Genomic DNA, 15306 nt, shown 5'->3' with positions numbered 1-15306 from the left:
AAATCAAAACACAATTGAGGTATTAGATCAGCTGAAGAAAGTGAGGAATATTAAATTTTTGAAGACACTAAGGTTAAGAATTTTCTAGAATTGATAGCAAGTAATCTGACATTAACCTAAAAAATGCCAACAAATATCGAACAGGATAAATTAAAAGATATTATTTATTAACATGTATCAAAGTCAAATAATACAACACCAGAGATAAGGAAAAAGTTTTAAAAAATGGTTCCATTAGTTTGGTGCAGTCACTTAACTCCAACAAAAATTGGTTAAATAACTTGAAACACTATTTTAAAGTACTGAGAAATGATTATCAATTCAACTGTTTATTAAAAACTACCATTAAAAATATATTCAGAGAAACCGATCTATTATTGCTAGATCTCCACTAAAGAAATTTCCGAGGATTGTATTACAGAAAATAGAAATTGCTCATGGATGGAGCAGAGAATGGTAAAACAGAAAACTAAAAGGTATTGATATTAAAATGTTAACAATAATAAATAATAGCAACAATCATAGTACCTAACATGGGAAACTTTTAAAGGATAAACTAAAATAGAGATAATCAAAAGCTTGTAATATGGAAGAGATATCAAGAGTTAAAATAGTAAAAATATATAGGTGAAGGGTCTTTTTTTTGTTTGCTTATTTGTTTGTGTCCAGTTTTGGGGGCTATACCCGGTGATGCCCGGGTTTACTTCTGGCATGTACTCAGGAATCCTTTGAGACAAGGATTGTGCTTTGGAACCTATTATGTGATACGAGGAATAAAACCCAGGTCATCCGTGTGCAAGGCAAGCTATATGCAAGGCAAGCACTCTACCCAACTGTACTATCACTCTAACCCCTAAGGATGTTTTTTAGTTTTAATATGGAGCGATAGCACAGCGGTAGGGCATTCGCCTTACAAGCGGCCAACATGGCCGACCCGAGTTCGATTCCTCCGCCCCTCTCGGAGAGCCCGGCAAGATACCGAGAGTATTTGATATGCCAAACACAGTAACAACAAAGTCTCCAATGGAGACGTTACTGGGCCCGCTCGATCAAATCGACGATCAACGGGAGGGCCTTTACCTTTTACCTTATGATAAAAATATTTATGAATACTAAAATAATAATTAAGATTCAGAATTATATATAAAATAGCAAACACAAAGAAACAATGCATGTAAAATGGTTGTTTTATTATAGTAAAAATAATGGAGCTATAAAGATAAAATAGCATTATTAACTAGAATACTCCACTACCTCCACTATACAGCCGCCATCACGCTCCAGGACACTTTCCGGATGCTTGGGCCAAGACTCACGCAGGACTGAAGCTCCACAGAACAAGATAAGCAGAACTCTAATACCTTGGACTCCAGGCTCAATGGACCCGGGGACAGAGATCCTCTGCGCTCCCACCAACCACAGGTGATGAAGGGATTAAAATTAGGACCCCACCCTACCCTGCCCTGTCTGCTTCTACCAACCGCCAGAGACCCAGAGATTGAATTGCTCACAGAAGACCCATCCTACCCCTACCAGTACCAGATAAATACCTCACCAGCAGACCTCTACTACCTTCACTACCTCCACTACCCAGCCGCTGCCATTCTCCAGGATGCTTTCCGGACTGCGTGGCCGCAAAGTGGCCATGCAACACATTATAAGACAACACCCATCTTCCAGAATTGCTGCACCATATTTGATAGGGTTCAAATATGGTTTGAACCATGGTAACTACTACAAGGGCTATTAGAGGCCGCCCCAAAAGTTTCTATCCCTCTCGGAGAGCCTGGCAAGCTACCGAGAGTATTCTGCCCACACAGCAGAGACTGGCAAGCTAATCATTGTGTATTCGATATGCCAAAACCAGTAATTACAATGGGTCTCATTCCCTTGATCTTGAAGGCGTCACCAATATGGCAGGGTGAGAAGGATGAGGAAGGAGAGGCTGATAAAATCTCAATGTTAAACTAGGCTGCCAAAACGAAGAAAGACAAAAATGATTGTCTGTATTTTCAATGCACGTATGCTAGTATCAGATGGGTCCATCAAGGACCTGATGGTACAAGCGCAAAAGATTAAGTATGACATCATTGGTCTGACCGAGACAAGAAGGCATCAATCACATCATGCCGTTTTTGACACTGGAGAAGAACTCTTCCTCAGAACATATGATAAAAGAGGCATCGGAGGCATCAGTGTCCTTGTCAACACGAACTTGGCCATGAGCATTGATTCATTCAAATGCCTAACAACCTGAATCGGAAGATTACACTTGAATAGATGTGGCTCACTGCCGGCAGTTTCTATATTCATTGTCTACACACCAAAGTCCAATTATGATGGAGAAATTTGGAAGTTCTACATGGAGCTGGAGAAGTTCTATAAAGCAGACCATACCTTCTACAAGATCATTGTCGGTGATTTTATTGCCAAGATAGGATTGAGAAAATCAGCCGAAGAACTCCACATCGGAACCCATGGCCTAGAATGGAACAAACAGGGTGATAGACTGTCTGAGTTCATCATGTCAACCAAAACCATCCAAGGTAACTCACAGTTCCAAAAGACCAAATCTAAACGTTGGACATGGGAGTCTCCTGGTGGATGGTTTCACAACAAAATAGACCACATCATATTCAATCGATGGTTTTGCCTGAGCGATGTTGCTGTTGTCCCAAAATTCCAAATGGGATTGGACCACTCTCTCCTTTGTGCAAAATTCTACTTCACAGAGCAGGGAGAAAGGGCAGGTTTTTGGGTTTTTTTTTCTTTTTTTCTTTTTCTTTTTTTGGGTCACACCAACCCCTCTCAGAGAGCCTGGAAAGCTACCAAGAGTTCATCAATTTGCTCGAGTGGGCCCAGTAACATCTGTATTTTGAGACTTGTTACCGTGTTTGGCATATTGAATACATCATGGATAACTTGCCAGGCTTTGCCGTGCGGGCAAGATACTCTCGGTAGCTTGCCAGGCTCTCCGAGAGGGGCTGGTGTGACCGAAAAAAAGAAAAAGAAAAAAAGAAAAAAAACCCAAAAACCCTGTATTGGTTTTTATATCATTGCTTTTCTATTTTTCATTTCATCCATTATGTGTCTTTTTTTTTCATTAGTGAAACACCATGAGGTACATTTATAGACTTACAAATTTTTGTGCTTGGGTTTCAGTTATACAATGATCAAGTACCCATCCCTCATTATGTGCCTTTTTAATGCGATAGTTTCATTCAAGGACGTTTAGTGAGATCTGGTGATATTGCGTATTTTTACACCAATGATGCTAAAGAATTTTTAATATTAACTTATCTATTAGACAAGTCATAAAGAAACATTTCTTGACATTGAATTTGCATCAACCTAAAATCCAGTAATGTTGAAAATATGCATTATGATCCAGAACTGAAAAAAAAATAGAGACATCTTTTTACACCTATCTGGTCCATTATTTCCAAGATATTTTACACATATTTGATTTAATGTAATTTAATTTTACTATAAACAAATTGAGTTAAGAAAATTTGATAGTTTTTGGTTTGACTTGATGCACTTGATGAACATGATTTCAAATCTAAATTCTTCTCAACGTGGTTAGCTTCATAGCTCATCAGCAAAAATATAGCTTTGAGTAAATGGATTTTTGCTAAGATTTCGAGTAATTATCTCTGGACTGATAAATGGCAAAGGAAAGTCTGGCTTCAGAGGAAATATGTGAAATGTGGAGAAGTACCATTGGGGTCTTGTTAAGTCCTAAAGTTCTCAGTCATGTGTAGAATGAACCCATTCTGCCCTTTGGTTTTGTAGTGTAGGAAATCAATTTTCTATAGATGACTTATAGCTATACTGTTTTATTCTTTATTTTGATGAGCAATTGACAACAACTGGTCTTATCGCTGAATTTTAAAATTTACCTTTCTATGAAAACACAATTCTCAGTATGGGAAAGTAGGGATGGTGGTAGGACTATTACTACTTCTCTTTTCTCAGAAATTCAAGTGTGGAGGTAGAGAAGGGAAGGAAAACTTTTTTTTTGGGGTCACACCCGGCGATGCACAAGGGTTACTCCTGGCTCTGCACTCAGGAGTTACTCCTGGCGGTGCTCAGGGGACCATATGGGATGCTGGGAATCGAACCCGGGTCAGCTGCGTGCAAGGCAAACGCCCTATCCGCTGTGCTATCTCTCCAGCCCCATGGGAAGGAACATTTAAAGAGGTTAATGGTATGTGTGTGTGAGTGTGTGTGTGTGTGTGTGTCTGTGTGTGTGTGTGTACATGTGTGCACAAGTGGGGAGATAAGTGGGGAGATAAGTGCTGGAGGCATTACCTAGATTCTCTCTTTTGAAAAAACTTTGGCATAATCACTTCATGTATTTGCTTAATAATTATTCTCTGAATGAAGAAGTGCCCTGGATTCAGACCTTTTGCTCAGAGAAATATGCTGTAAAAATCTCTTATTTTCGATTGTCAGCAGTCCATAAGGGAAAATTGAGCTAAAATCTATCTCTCTCACTGTATGTGGTAGGGAGGGAAGCTAAAAGTTAAGTCAGGAAATGTTGTGGCTACATTAACAATCTGTCATCTTGTTTTCCAGGTGAAGAGAATCTGTACACAGGACAAAGTCAAGCAAAGGATAATTACAGTTGAGATACTAAGAAAGTTTCAATTTTGCCTGGACCTAGCCTAAGCTCAATTTCACTTGTGTGTTACTTGTGGCTAAAATTGGACTATCCACAGCCACCATAATTTATGTTATGGTAGGTATTGAGATATCTCTTTCATCTGAGTTATTGTGATGGCCAAATTATATTTGTCCAGAGCTTTAAATTTTTATTTGTCCAGAGTTTTGACACCACACAGATGTCACATAGGATAAATAAGCAATTTCACTTGTATTGTCCATGGACGGTGTTGATGAACTGATGAATTTAATCCAGTATGAGAAATACCAGACGTCCTGATATTCTCATGGATTCTGCCTCTCAAAATGAACACATAGAAATCATCATTTAGTGAGAAGTTCTGTGGACTCTAGTTAACTTTCAGTTATTTGTCTATCATCATTTGCTTGTTTGGGACACTTTTTCTTGACATGCCATCTGATCCTAAATACTATCAACTACTATAGTTTATAGACTTATGTTTATTTATGAATGGATTACACTTGTCTACAAAACTCTCAAGAAGAGGCCAAGCCTAGCTATGGGCTTTCTCAAGTAAAGACAATCTTTGAATTTTCCGTTATTGGAATAGCATAAAGATAAAATGCCAAGTTAACCCTGATGTTCTTCCCCTAAATTTGCTGAACACTGTCTCTTTTTTTTTTTATAAGCACATAAATTAAGTATGCTCTTTCAGCTTTAATTGAATTTCCTGATCCTCATTTATGATTTAGCCCTATTTCACAATTGGAATTTTTAAAAGATGAGTCTCATAGTTATCTTTACTAGATATGTGTTTTAGCACATGTTTCTTTCCACAATTTCTTTGCCAATGTGGCAGGTTTTCATTTTGAGTACTATAAAAATGCATTTGTTTTAGTGGACAAAATTACAGAATTACTGTATTTTAATGATGTTGTTTTCTTTGTTCAGTGTCCAGGCCATTGCTCTAATTTTCCGGCCCCATTGTGGCTGGGCAAATGAAAATGTTTTAGGCAGTATTTAGGATGGCTTGTCTCCACCATGCAAAAGCATGCTGGTAATATCATAAATCCTATAACACTGGATATTTTTTTAAATCTGTAAATACAGAAGTGTGGGATGGATTTTTGCTTTGGGTGGTTTTGAAGGGGTGCTCATGCAACAAATTGTTTTCCAAACAATCATTCCCACCATCTGTGCACCAGAAAACAGATTGAAGAGTTTGATATCAACCCTTAGTCACAGGCAGTCAGGAAGAAACCAGGAAACCATTGAGATCACCAACTCTTTATAGGAAAATAATCAAAGAAAAATGGCTTTACCGTTAACAATGAAATTGTCATTTTGTAGTTTTGTATAACATTACTACTGCTTTAGTGTCAGAATAGTATCTTCTTTTCTCTTATTAATGAATATTTCATACCAGCATGGTTAGGAGGTTCAATAAAAGACCAACGTTTTAGAAGGATGCAAAAAATTAAATAAGTAAATGATGAAGACTATGGAAGCATTGAATTTGCAATGACAGGGGGCTTTCCTTAGGTAAGAATTTCTTTCCAATTTCAACCTCTCTTCTAGGGGCTAAGGAAAGTGTAAAATATCCATTCAAAATTCTTCACAGCCAGACATCTCTTTTAAAGGAGTAAGGTTACATCAATTGATGTAATTAAGTTTGGGTGATTTAAATCCCAAAGGAAGCAATACATCTGTGCCACATACATCTTTCCCCCTCTGTGCAAAGGCGCCAGTGGTTTCGATTTGGGATATGTATTTGAGGGAGTCTGGGCAAGCGACTGAGCCGGAAAAAGGTAATATAGAGAAGAATCATGTACCAAAAATGTTTCTGGATGCTATCTGATTTCCTTTTAAATTATTCTATGAAAAAGAAATATCATTATTTTTTTGGAATCTGTTGATTACCAAAATGTTAAAGTTAAATATCTTTTGTTTTTTTAGCCTAGTTATTCTTTAACCCCCTTTGAGCATTTGGCAAGCAAGGTAGAGCTGAAGAAAGATGAATCTTTTAGTCAATTGGTGAACAAGAGGATATGCCATCTATTTACCCTTACTTGCACGAAAGGAGCTTAGAATATGTACTTTCTGAACAAATCTATTAGTTTTATTTTATACTTGAATTTAATTTGCATAGTACCTTTAACCTACAGTACTGTCATGCTTTAATACTTGCATCCCCCATGGTGTTGGACTGACCCATTTTATAATTTTCTGTGTAATTGTTAAAGGTATTCAGAGTATCAGTTCATGCCCTCTTACATGTTGATTGTTATTAAGCTTCACAGTAACACACTTTTTTCTTAACTACACTCTATGGATCTTGGCTGCTTTTTACTTAGTGTCAAATGAACAAATGTGAAAAGTAATTTATTCATTAAACGGTTTTCAGTATTTTATAGTTAGCGGTTTTCTCCTACATGGAGAGGACTTATAATATTTGAATATAATGAATTCATTCATTTTGAAACATGATGTACGGCATGCTGGGAGAGTATTGCAAGTAAGTCATTTGCCTTGCATGGATCCGACACAGCTTCAATCCTCAGCACCACATGTAAGCTCCCTGATTCCCTACCAGGAGTAATTCATGAGTGCAGACCAGGAATAAACCCTGAGCTCAGCTAGGTGTGATGCAAAAAAAAAAAAAAAAAAGAGAAAAAAAGAAAAGAAGAAGAACATTATGTATATTGATCAGTGTATCACTATATCACTGTCATCCCTTTGTTCATCAATTTACTCCAGGGGGTGCCTGTAAAGTCTCTATTCGTCCCATCCCTGAGATTTTAGCAGCCTCTCCTTAAACGTGTTTCCCAAAGATTGGAGGCTCTTTCAGGGTCAGGGGAATGAGACCTGTTATAGGTACTGTTTTTGGCGTATGAATATGCCACGGGGAGCTTGCCAGGCTGTGCCCATACAGCAGGATACTCTCGGTAGCTTGCATGGCTACCGAGAAAGCTATATATATGTGTGTGTGTGTGTGTGTGTGTGTGTGTGTGTGTGTGTGTGTGTGTGTATTTCTCACTATGATTTGCTGCCTACTGTCTGAATCCCATCAAACATGCTGTGGTAATTATGAAAAATGGGTAGGAAGTGTCTTATGATGGTCTGGAAAACAGCCTGGAGCATGGCGTTGGTTGGGTTGTGGACATCAGCTGCTGGGGCTGGTTCCCTTGAGGTGGGGCGGGTTCTCACCTGCCCACCTCTGGGACATCCTAAGTGTAAACAGCCTGACGCGGAGTCCAGTGGTTTGGTTATGGGAGGCTCATTTTATACTCCCTTCCAGGAGAAGCAGCCATTTTATGAATATTGATGAGTTTTTTTCAATATGACTAGATCACCAAATTTTAAAATAAATAATTTTCTATAGGATAATTTTTTGCTTATATTTTATGAAGCTTATGTTATTTAAGTGATGTTATTTATTATATATAAAGTGATATTGTTTATTAGATTGTGATAGACATTATTTCAAGCAGAAAAATTACATTACACATATTTAAAAAGCAAATTGAAGACTTATTTTAGTTTAGGAGTTTTCTTCTGCCATCAATGAGCATATATCTATATTCGTAGAAATGCCTGGTAAAAAATAGCTGAAACTTTGTCTAAGAATATCGAATTTAAGAATTTCAATAACATTTTAAAAAAATCTCTAAGATGAGACTGACCACAATTTTGAAGGGACTTAGGTGTTTTCCAAAAAGTATTATAGTTTTTGGCCCATTTATCTAGACATCATGACGAGAATGCTTTTTCCATTAATCCTAAGGCCAATCAATACAATTCTGGTTATTATTCTTTTTTTCTTTCTCATCCATTATGTGTTTTTCCAGGGAACTCTTCTTATTGGTAATAACAGAGAAAATTCACTTCTAAATTGAATTGTAATTATTCATAGGGATCATTGTTTATCTATGTGGAGGGAAGGTTCTGACTCCAAGTTGAGAAACAACTTTCCCATTCCATATCATGAAACTTTGTCAGAACCAGTATCTTTGTTAGACTCACTGCTCATGAAATTCCACATTCAGTATTTAGAAGGATCATTCTACGTAGATTTTTGAGTTTCCTTTTCACTGTGGATCATATGTGTGCTATAAATTTGGGGAAATTTGGAAGATAGGAATTGATATCTTTATGTGGTGGTGGCATGAAAAACAAATCTGATTCTGAGCTAAGAATCATGCTCACCTACCAGTATTTAGTAGGTCAGTGTGATTATTTGATAATTACCAGGATTTTATGGAAATAATTTGCTCCAGTATTCCTGTTGGATATATTTGGTTCTTTCTTTTGAAACATAGAACATAAGAACATCAATATAATAGATGTCTCCCTCTTTTAATACAATACCTTGAATAAATTATTGTTTTTTCTTGTTATGAGATGAGTCAACAACTAGTTGAATTTATTTTTCACCAAAAAATCTTGGTAAAAGTGTTTTATTGTCATTCAAAAGAGACTATTAGCATAGTGAATTTCCTAGACCAATACTTAAGATGAAAACTAGAACAATATGAAACCTGATGTAGTGAATTTTCTGGGGGTATCTATCCTTGATTTGATATTAGGATTTCAGATATGCTGAAGCATTGGTTCTATGTGGTTTGAAATTTTTTATTACCGTAGATGGGCCAATAGTCTCCTGAAATATATAGAATATTTTCTAATCCCATTATTTATTGAAGCACCCTGATTCATAGTGCTGTTAATAATAGTCTATACTTATACTAAAGGTAAAGGTAAAGGTAAAGGCCCTCCCGTTGATCGTCGATTTGCTCGAGTGGGCCCAGTAACGTCTCCATTGGAGACTTTGTTGTTACTGTGTCTGGCATATCGAATACTCTCGGTAGCTTGCCGGGCTCTCCGAGAGGGGCGGAGGAATCGAACTCCGGTCCGGCCATGTTGGCCACGTGTAAGGCGAACGCCCTACACGCTGTGCTATCGCTCCAGCATACTTATACTATGCTGATAAAAATATAAATTTTATCCAGGACACCAAGCATGATAAAAATTTTTATTAAAAATGTTCAAATTTGAACTGCATAATAGTGTATTAGCAGCACTGTCATAGCACTGTTGTCCCATTGTTCATCGATTTGCGGGCACCAGTAATGTCTCCATTGTGAGACTTGTTGTTACTGTTTTTGGCATATTGAATACACCACAGGGAGCTTGCTAGGCTCTGCTGTGTGGGCAGGATACTCTCGGTAGCTTGCCGAGAGGAACGGAGGAATTGAACCCAGGTAGGCCTCATGCAAGGCAAACTCCCTATCCACTGTGCCCACATAATCACTCCAGCCCACATAATAAATTGTATAATAAAACAATAAAAAAATACCTGCATGTAGAAAGTAGTTATAAAAGAAATTTCATGACATTTATTTTAACCAAAACTCCATTTTGGTAATCACAACAAAAGTAAATATAACTCCAAACAACATACTAATGGATTTCTATTAGATCAAATTTCCTCTTCAAATAATGTTCCATTTTCATCTGAGACTCTTGATCAAAGTCTTTTGACAGAGTCTAACTAGAAAACTACCTTGTTCTTACTCTTTCATTGAGTCATATCATAATTATATCTTAAAAAATCTTAAAATCCAAATAACATGGAATTTAATTTTAGTATTGCAGTGCAAAATACATCCTTCACATTGTTATTTATTTTTAAAAAGTGAAAAAATAAAAAATATTCAACATTAGACTATCTTCAGAATAAAACATAGAATTGATAGAGTATACTATTATTCTGTACTTAAAACATACATGTATATAAGTATTTTTATTTAAAATAATACAATTATCATTTAGAGGGGTTGATGTTTGTGAATATGTTATTTTACTTTTCTCTATGGCATCTCAGCATTATCCAAGATGAAAAGGAATGAAATTTCTTCATCATCTTCTATAAGAAATTTGCTCCATCCAAATTTGTGAAATGCCAGGGCTTAAATAAAATTGTTAAATATAGCTTTTCTCACTATTCTATATAACAGGCATCAGATTAATCTGTTAGGTATCAGAATAATCATTTGGGGCATACTGACATTCAGTCAGTTTGATAAAATTAGAAAACCAGTTTAATAACCCTTGATTCACAAAATCCTTTAAGGGGAAAAAAGGGCAGTTGAGACCACCAGAGATAATTTTTTGTTGTTGAGTGCTGCCTCTGAATGGTGTTTCCCAAGTGACCATCCCCTTGTGAAGGATTTGGTGAGTGGTCTGCTTCTTCTAATCAAAAGCGAATGAGAGAGACTTTGGAGAAACGGCAGCACAAGATCTTCGTCTTTGCCAGTTTAGAGGATATTATAATTGTCTCATTTCTGAAGCTTGTATGGTGTTAATTTTTAGCTATCCTGATGAAAGGGGAAAGTTGCTGGCCAATAGAGTGAATTGTGCACCTAGAGACAAGAAAACAAGGTATGGTTCCTATGTGCCTACCTTGAGAAATGGAGTCATTCATGAGAGAATAGAAAACTGATTCCACCACGAGAGTAGCAAGATGTGGGTCTCTGAAGTCAAATGCTGACCAGTGAGAATGACATCTATCAAAAAGACTACAAACAACCAGTGTTGGTGGGGAGTTGGTGAAAAAAAAAACAAAACTGTCTTTCAGTGTTGACCAAAATGTCATCTGTTTCAGACTCTATGGGGAAAATGTATGTATATTTACCAAGGAAATAAGGAAAACTTATGGATGTTTCTCTAAAACATAGAGATTTATTTAAAACAAAAGTAAATCCCTATCACTCATGACTCCACTTCTTGACATTTACCCATAACATACAAACAATATTAAATTGAAAAGATATATGCACACCCATATCTCTTTACAGTGACTGGCACAATATTCAGGATACACAAACAACCCAAACGTCCAATAATGTATGAATGGAGAAGTTGTGGTATGTATACACAACGGAATACAATGAAGTGGTGAGAAAGATGGAATCTTTCAAATAACCACAATTTGAATGGAACTGGAGGGCATCAGTTAAGCAAAGTAAGTCAGAGGGAGGACAAAGACAGGATGATGTCAATCAAGCTCTATAGAGAAACAAATGGGGTGTTAGTTAATATAAAATGATAACAAACCCTTAGTGTTAGATTTCAAAACTGAGATTTCTAAAAAGTGGTGCAACGAGCCAGGGGCAGTGATGAGGGGGACTGGAAGTAACATAAGGGCATGTGAAAGGTAATGAGGCACTTTGGTGGTGGTGAGGTAAAGTAACTATAAATCAAATCCATAAATGCCAACACAATTGTAAACATGTTGAATGAGAGATGCTTTCTTATGCCAGGAAATTTTACTCAGAGTTCTCTAACAAGGGAGCAAGGAAAAGCAGACAAACAGGACTGGCAATCACAAAAGTGCCAGTGCTTTACTTATTTTACACAGAAAATTCTGACATCATATTACAAATAACCTTATGAAGTATGATCTCTGCATTATACCGCCTTTGCTTCCTTTAGTGATAAACTAGAGGTTTCAAGAAGAAACTGAGTTGAAGAAGAATTGTAGGGGCTAGAGAAATAAAAGAGCTGGCCAAGATCATGCCACTTTTCCCACTGCAGAATTCTGTGCCCGGAAAGATGAGTTTTAAACTGAAAGAAAGATTAGAGTTTTGAAATAAACTATATAGCTCTTAAGAATACAAGTGATGTTTTAAGCAAGTATTGAAATAAAATAATTGATAAGACAGGTCAAAGGCAGCTCAAATCCTTAACCAAGGATTGAAATAAAATAGTTGATAAATCAAAGGAGTCTTATGAGAAAGAATAATATTACTTTTTGCTTCCATAACACTAAAAGTACTCAATGAATGTTTAGAAAATTTAATATGAGAGTTATCAATAATTATGAAGTTGTTTCAATTTTTCAGAATTCTGACTTTACTGAAATCAAATTTAATAGTTTTAGTCTATTCACCTCTTTAGATTCATTAGAAAGATATATGTGTGTGTATATATATGTGTGTGTGTGTGTGTGTGTGTGTGTGTGTGTGTGTGTGTGTGTATCAGAGCCCGGCAAGCTACCGGGAGTATCTCACCAGCACGGCAAAGCCTGGCAAGCTACCCGTGATGTATTCAATATGCCAAACACAGTAACAACAATTCTCATGATGAAAACGTTACTGGGCCCGCTTGAGCAAATCAATGAACAATGGGAGGACCGTGACCATGACTGATACACATAGATATAATAACTTCTATTTCTCTTCAATTTCAATTTTAAAATATCTCTTATTTTAGGTAGTGCCATTTTATTTTGCCCCCCTGGTCTCGCCTTTGAATGTGTCCCAAACTCATTTTAAACAGTAGTGTCAGAGTTCAATGTTTCTGCACTGGGAAAGAGTCCTTAGTTGAATTTTAAAATCTTGAGTTTGGTTTAGGTAAAGCCTTAGCTTTTGCTCTGAAAAGTTGGTCTTTTTTTGAGACTGATTTATAGGAGTAGTTCTATTCCCACACACACAAAAATAACCTGCACTCCAATGTGATTAAATAGTCAGAAGCCTTTTCCTATTTCTTTCTCCTCTCCTTTCTGCTCCACTTCCTCATTTTCATACTTTCCCTAAATCTCATTATTATTTATTATTTTTATAATTTCAGATATAATTTATGGAAGACAACATGAAATAGATAGATCCATCCTTATCCTACATCACCCCATAGTCACGGCCATCACGTCAAGTCCCCCACTACTTGATGTAAATGACAAACCAGTTATGAATTGGGCAGGCTAGCTGAGAAAAGTGAAAAAATGTTATCCAGACAGATGTGTATCTCACTTCCATCCTTTTATTATTTTTTCCAGGTTGCAATTTAATATCTGGTTTTTACTGTGTTCTTTGCTCTGATATATGAACAATATTTTGGCAGTGCTGCATGTTGAATGAAAGTAGAGTAAGGATTAATTGGTGGGGGTGGGGGAATTTCAAACCATGAAATTGGTGGCAAAATGCCATTTCTCCTGAATGCATTTCCCAGAGGCTCAAATCAGCAAACTCTTGGCTGATTCAGTCTAATGAATGTTGCAGTTTTCAATGGTACCTGTTACATTAAATCACATATTGATGGTTAAAAAAAGCAGAAACATCATGCCATTGTGTGTGTGGAAAAAATCAGGTCCAGAAGCTTTACTGCCAATATTAGGATTTTTTTTATACGTGAGAAACTGTTTTGGGGTTTTATGGCACTTCTATTTATTTGGATGGAAACCAACAGAATTTTTCACATGTTAACGTGAATTTCTATGTTAGCTCTGAGGCTGTTTCTCTTTTGGCATGAGACAATCCTGGCGATAGTGCTTTCTACACTCCTTAAGTGTGGAAAGCATAGAGAAACATAAAACCAAGTCCAGAATCCTAGTGTAATAATTTGCTGAGCTGGCAGATATGTTATTAGCAGTATTGTTGCTTGCAAATAAATCTGTAAGTTATCAGCACACTTCTAGATGTGTGAAGTATAATGATACATTCCAGACTTAGGTTGGCCAGTGTGGATTTGGCCTTGTGCTATTCAAAACTATTCCCATTCTAGTCTTTTAACCCATCTCCTAAGTAGCATTTAAACCTGGCTGTTTTTCATGACCACTCTCACTATTCTAACTATTCCAAAGCATGACTCCTGTGGTTCCTACAACGGAGAAACACCAGTCCTTCTCTTCCTTCCCCTAAAGTCTTTGAGTAGTTATTTTCACCATTTTCTCACCTCCCACTCATTCCTCAGTCAACTCCAATAGGGATTCTAGTCTTACTAGTTAATCACAACTGATTCTGCCTCAGATTCTCAGGCCTCCATGGAATGATGATGTTCAACCACCCTCCTCCTTTCTTCTCCCCTGCCTCAATCTCCCCCTAGCTCAGGCTGCTGATCTCAGTTTCTCTTCTCAGCATCACTTTGCCTTTTTGGATCACAAACATTAAAGTTCTTTGGGGTTCCTCTGGGACCCTTTCCTTTTTTCCTTTTATGTGCACGCCCCAGTTAGACTTTCCTCGTGGTCTCATGCACTATTTCTCTTCTCTCAACTCTCTTATTCACATTTCCTGATAACTTGTTTATGATTATCAGCTAATGGACATATTTCCTTGGTCTCGTAGTGTAAATGGTATAGAATACAACTAGACTTCCTCTGAAACCTATCCCTGCTTATTTCTTATTTCAGGGAACACGCCAACATCAATCTGCTTGCTAACGCAAGAATTGTTGGGAGAGTTCCAAGTATCTTTTCAAACTCTTGTGAAAGCTTCCCTTTCTCTTTTTTCAACCTTTCTTTCAAAATAAGAACCAATTGCAAACAGGTATACTCTATTAAGATTTCTTGAATATGTCTATTTCTCTCCATATCACTACTTTCATTCAGATTTAGTCACTGCCATCTCTTATTAGGCATACACATTTTTAACTGCTATCAGAAAAAGTTATTACTTGTCACTTCAAACAACATCAATTTATTATATTATGGTTCTGGAGGTTAAAAGTTCAAAGTGGATCTCAAGGCTAAAACTAAGCTATATCCTATAAGCACAGAAACAAAAAAGTTGAGGCAATAAAATTAATAGCAGATCAATAATAAGATAATATATGTTTTCTTTTGCTGCTGTGACAAATTACCATGTACTTAATGGCTTTCAACAACACAAATTTATTATCTT

The sequence above is a fragment of the Sorex fumeus genome, unplaced genomic scaffold (assembly GCF_029834395.1).
Source record: "Sorex fumeus unplaced genomic scaffold, SorFum_2.1 ptg000018l, whole genome shotgun sequence".
Taxonomy (NCBI): Eukaryota; Metazoa; Chordata; class Mammalia; order Eulipotyphla; family Soricidae; genus Sorex; species Sorex fumeus.
This window is presented reverse-complemented; position numbering follows the sequence as displayed.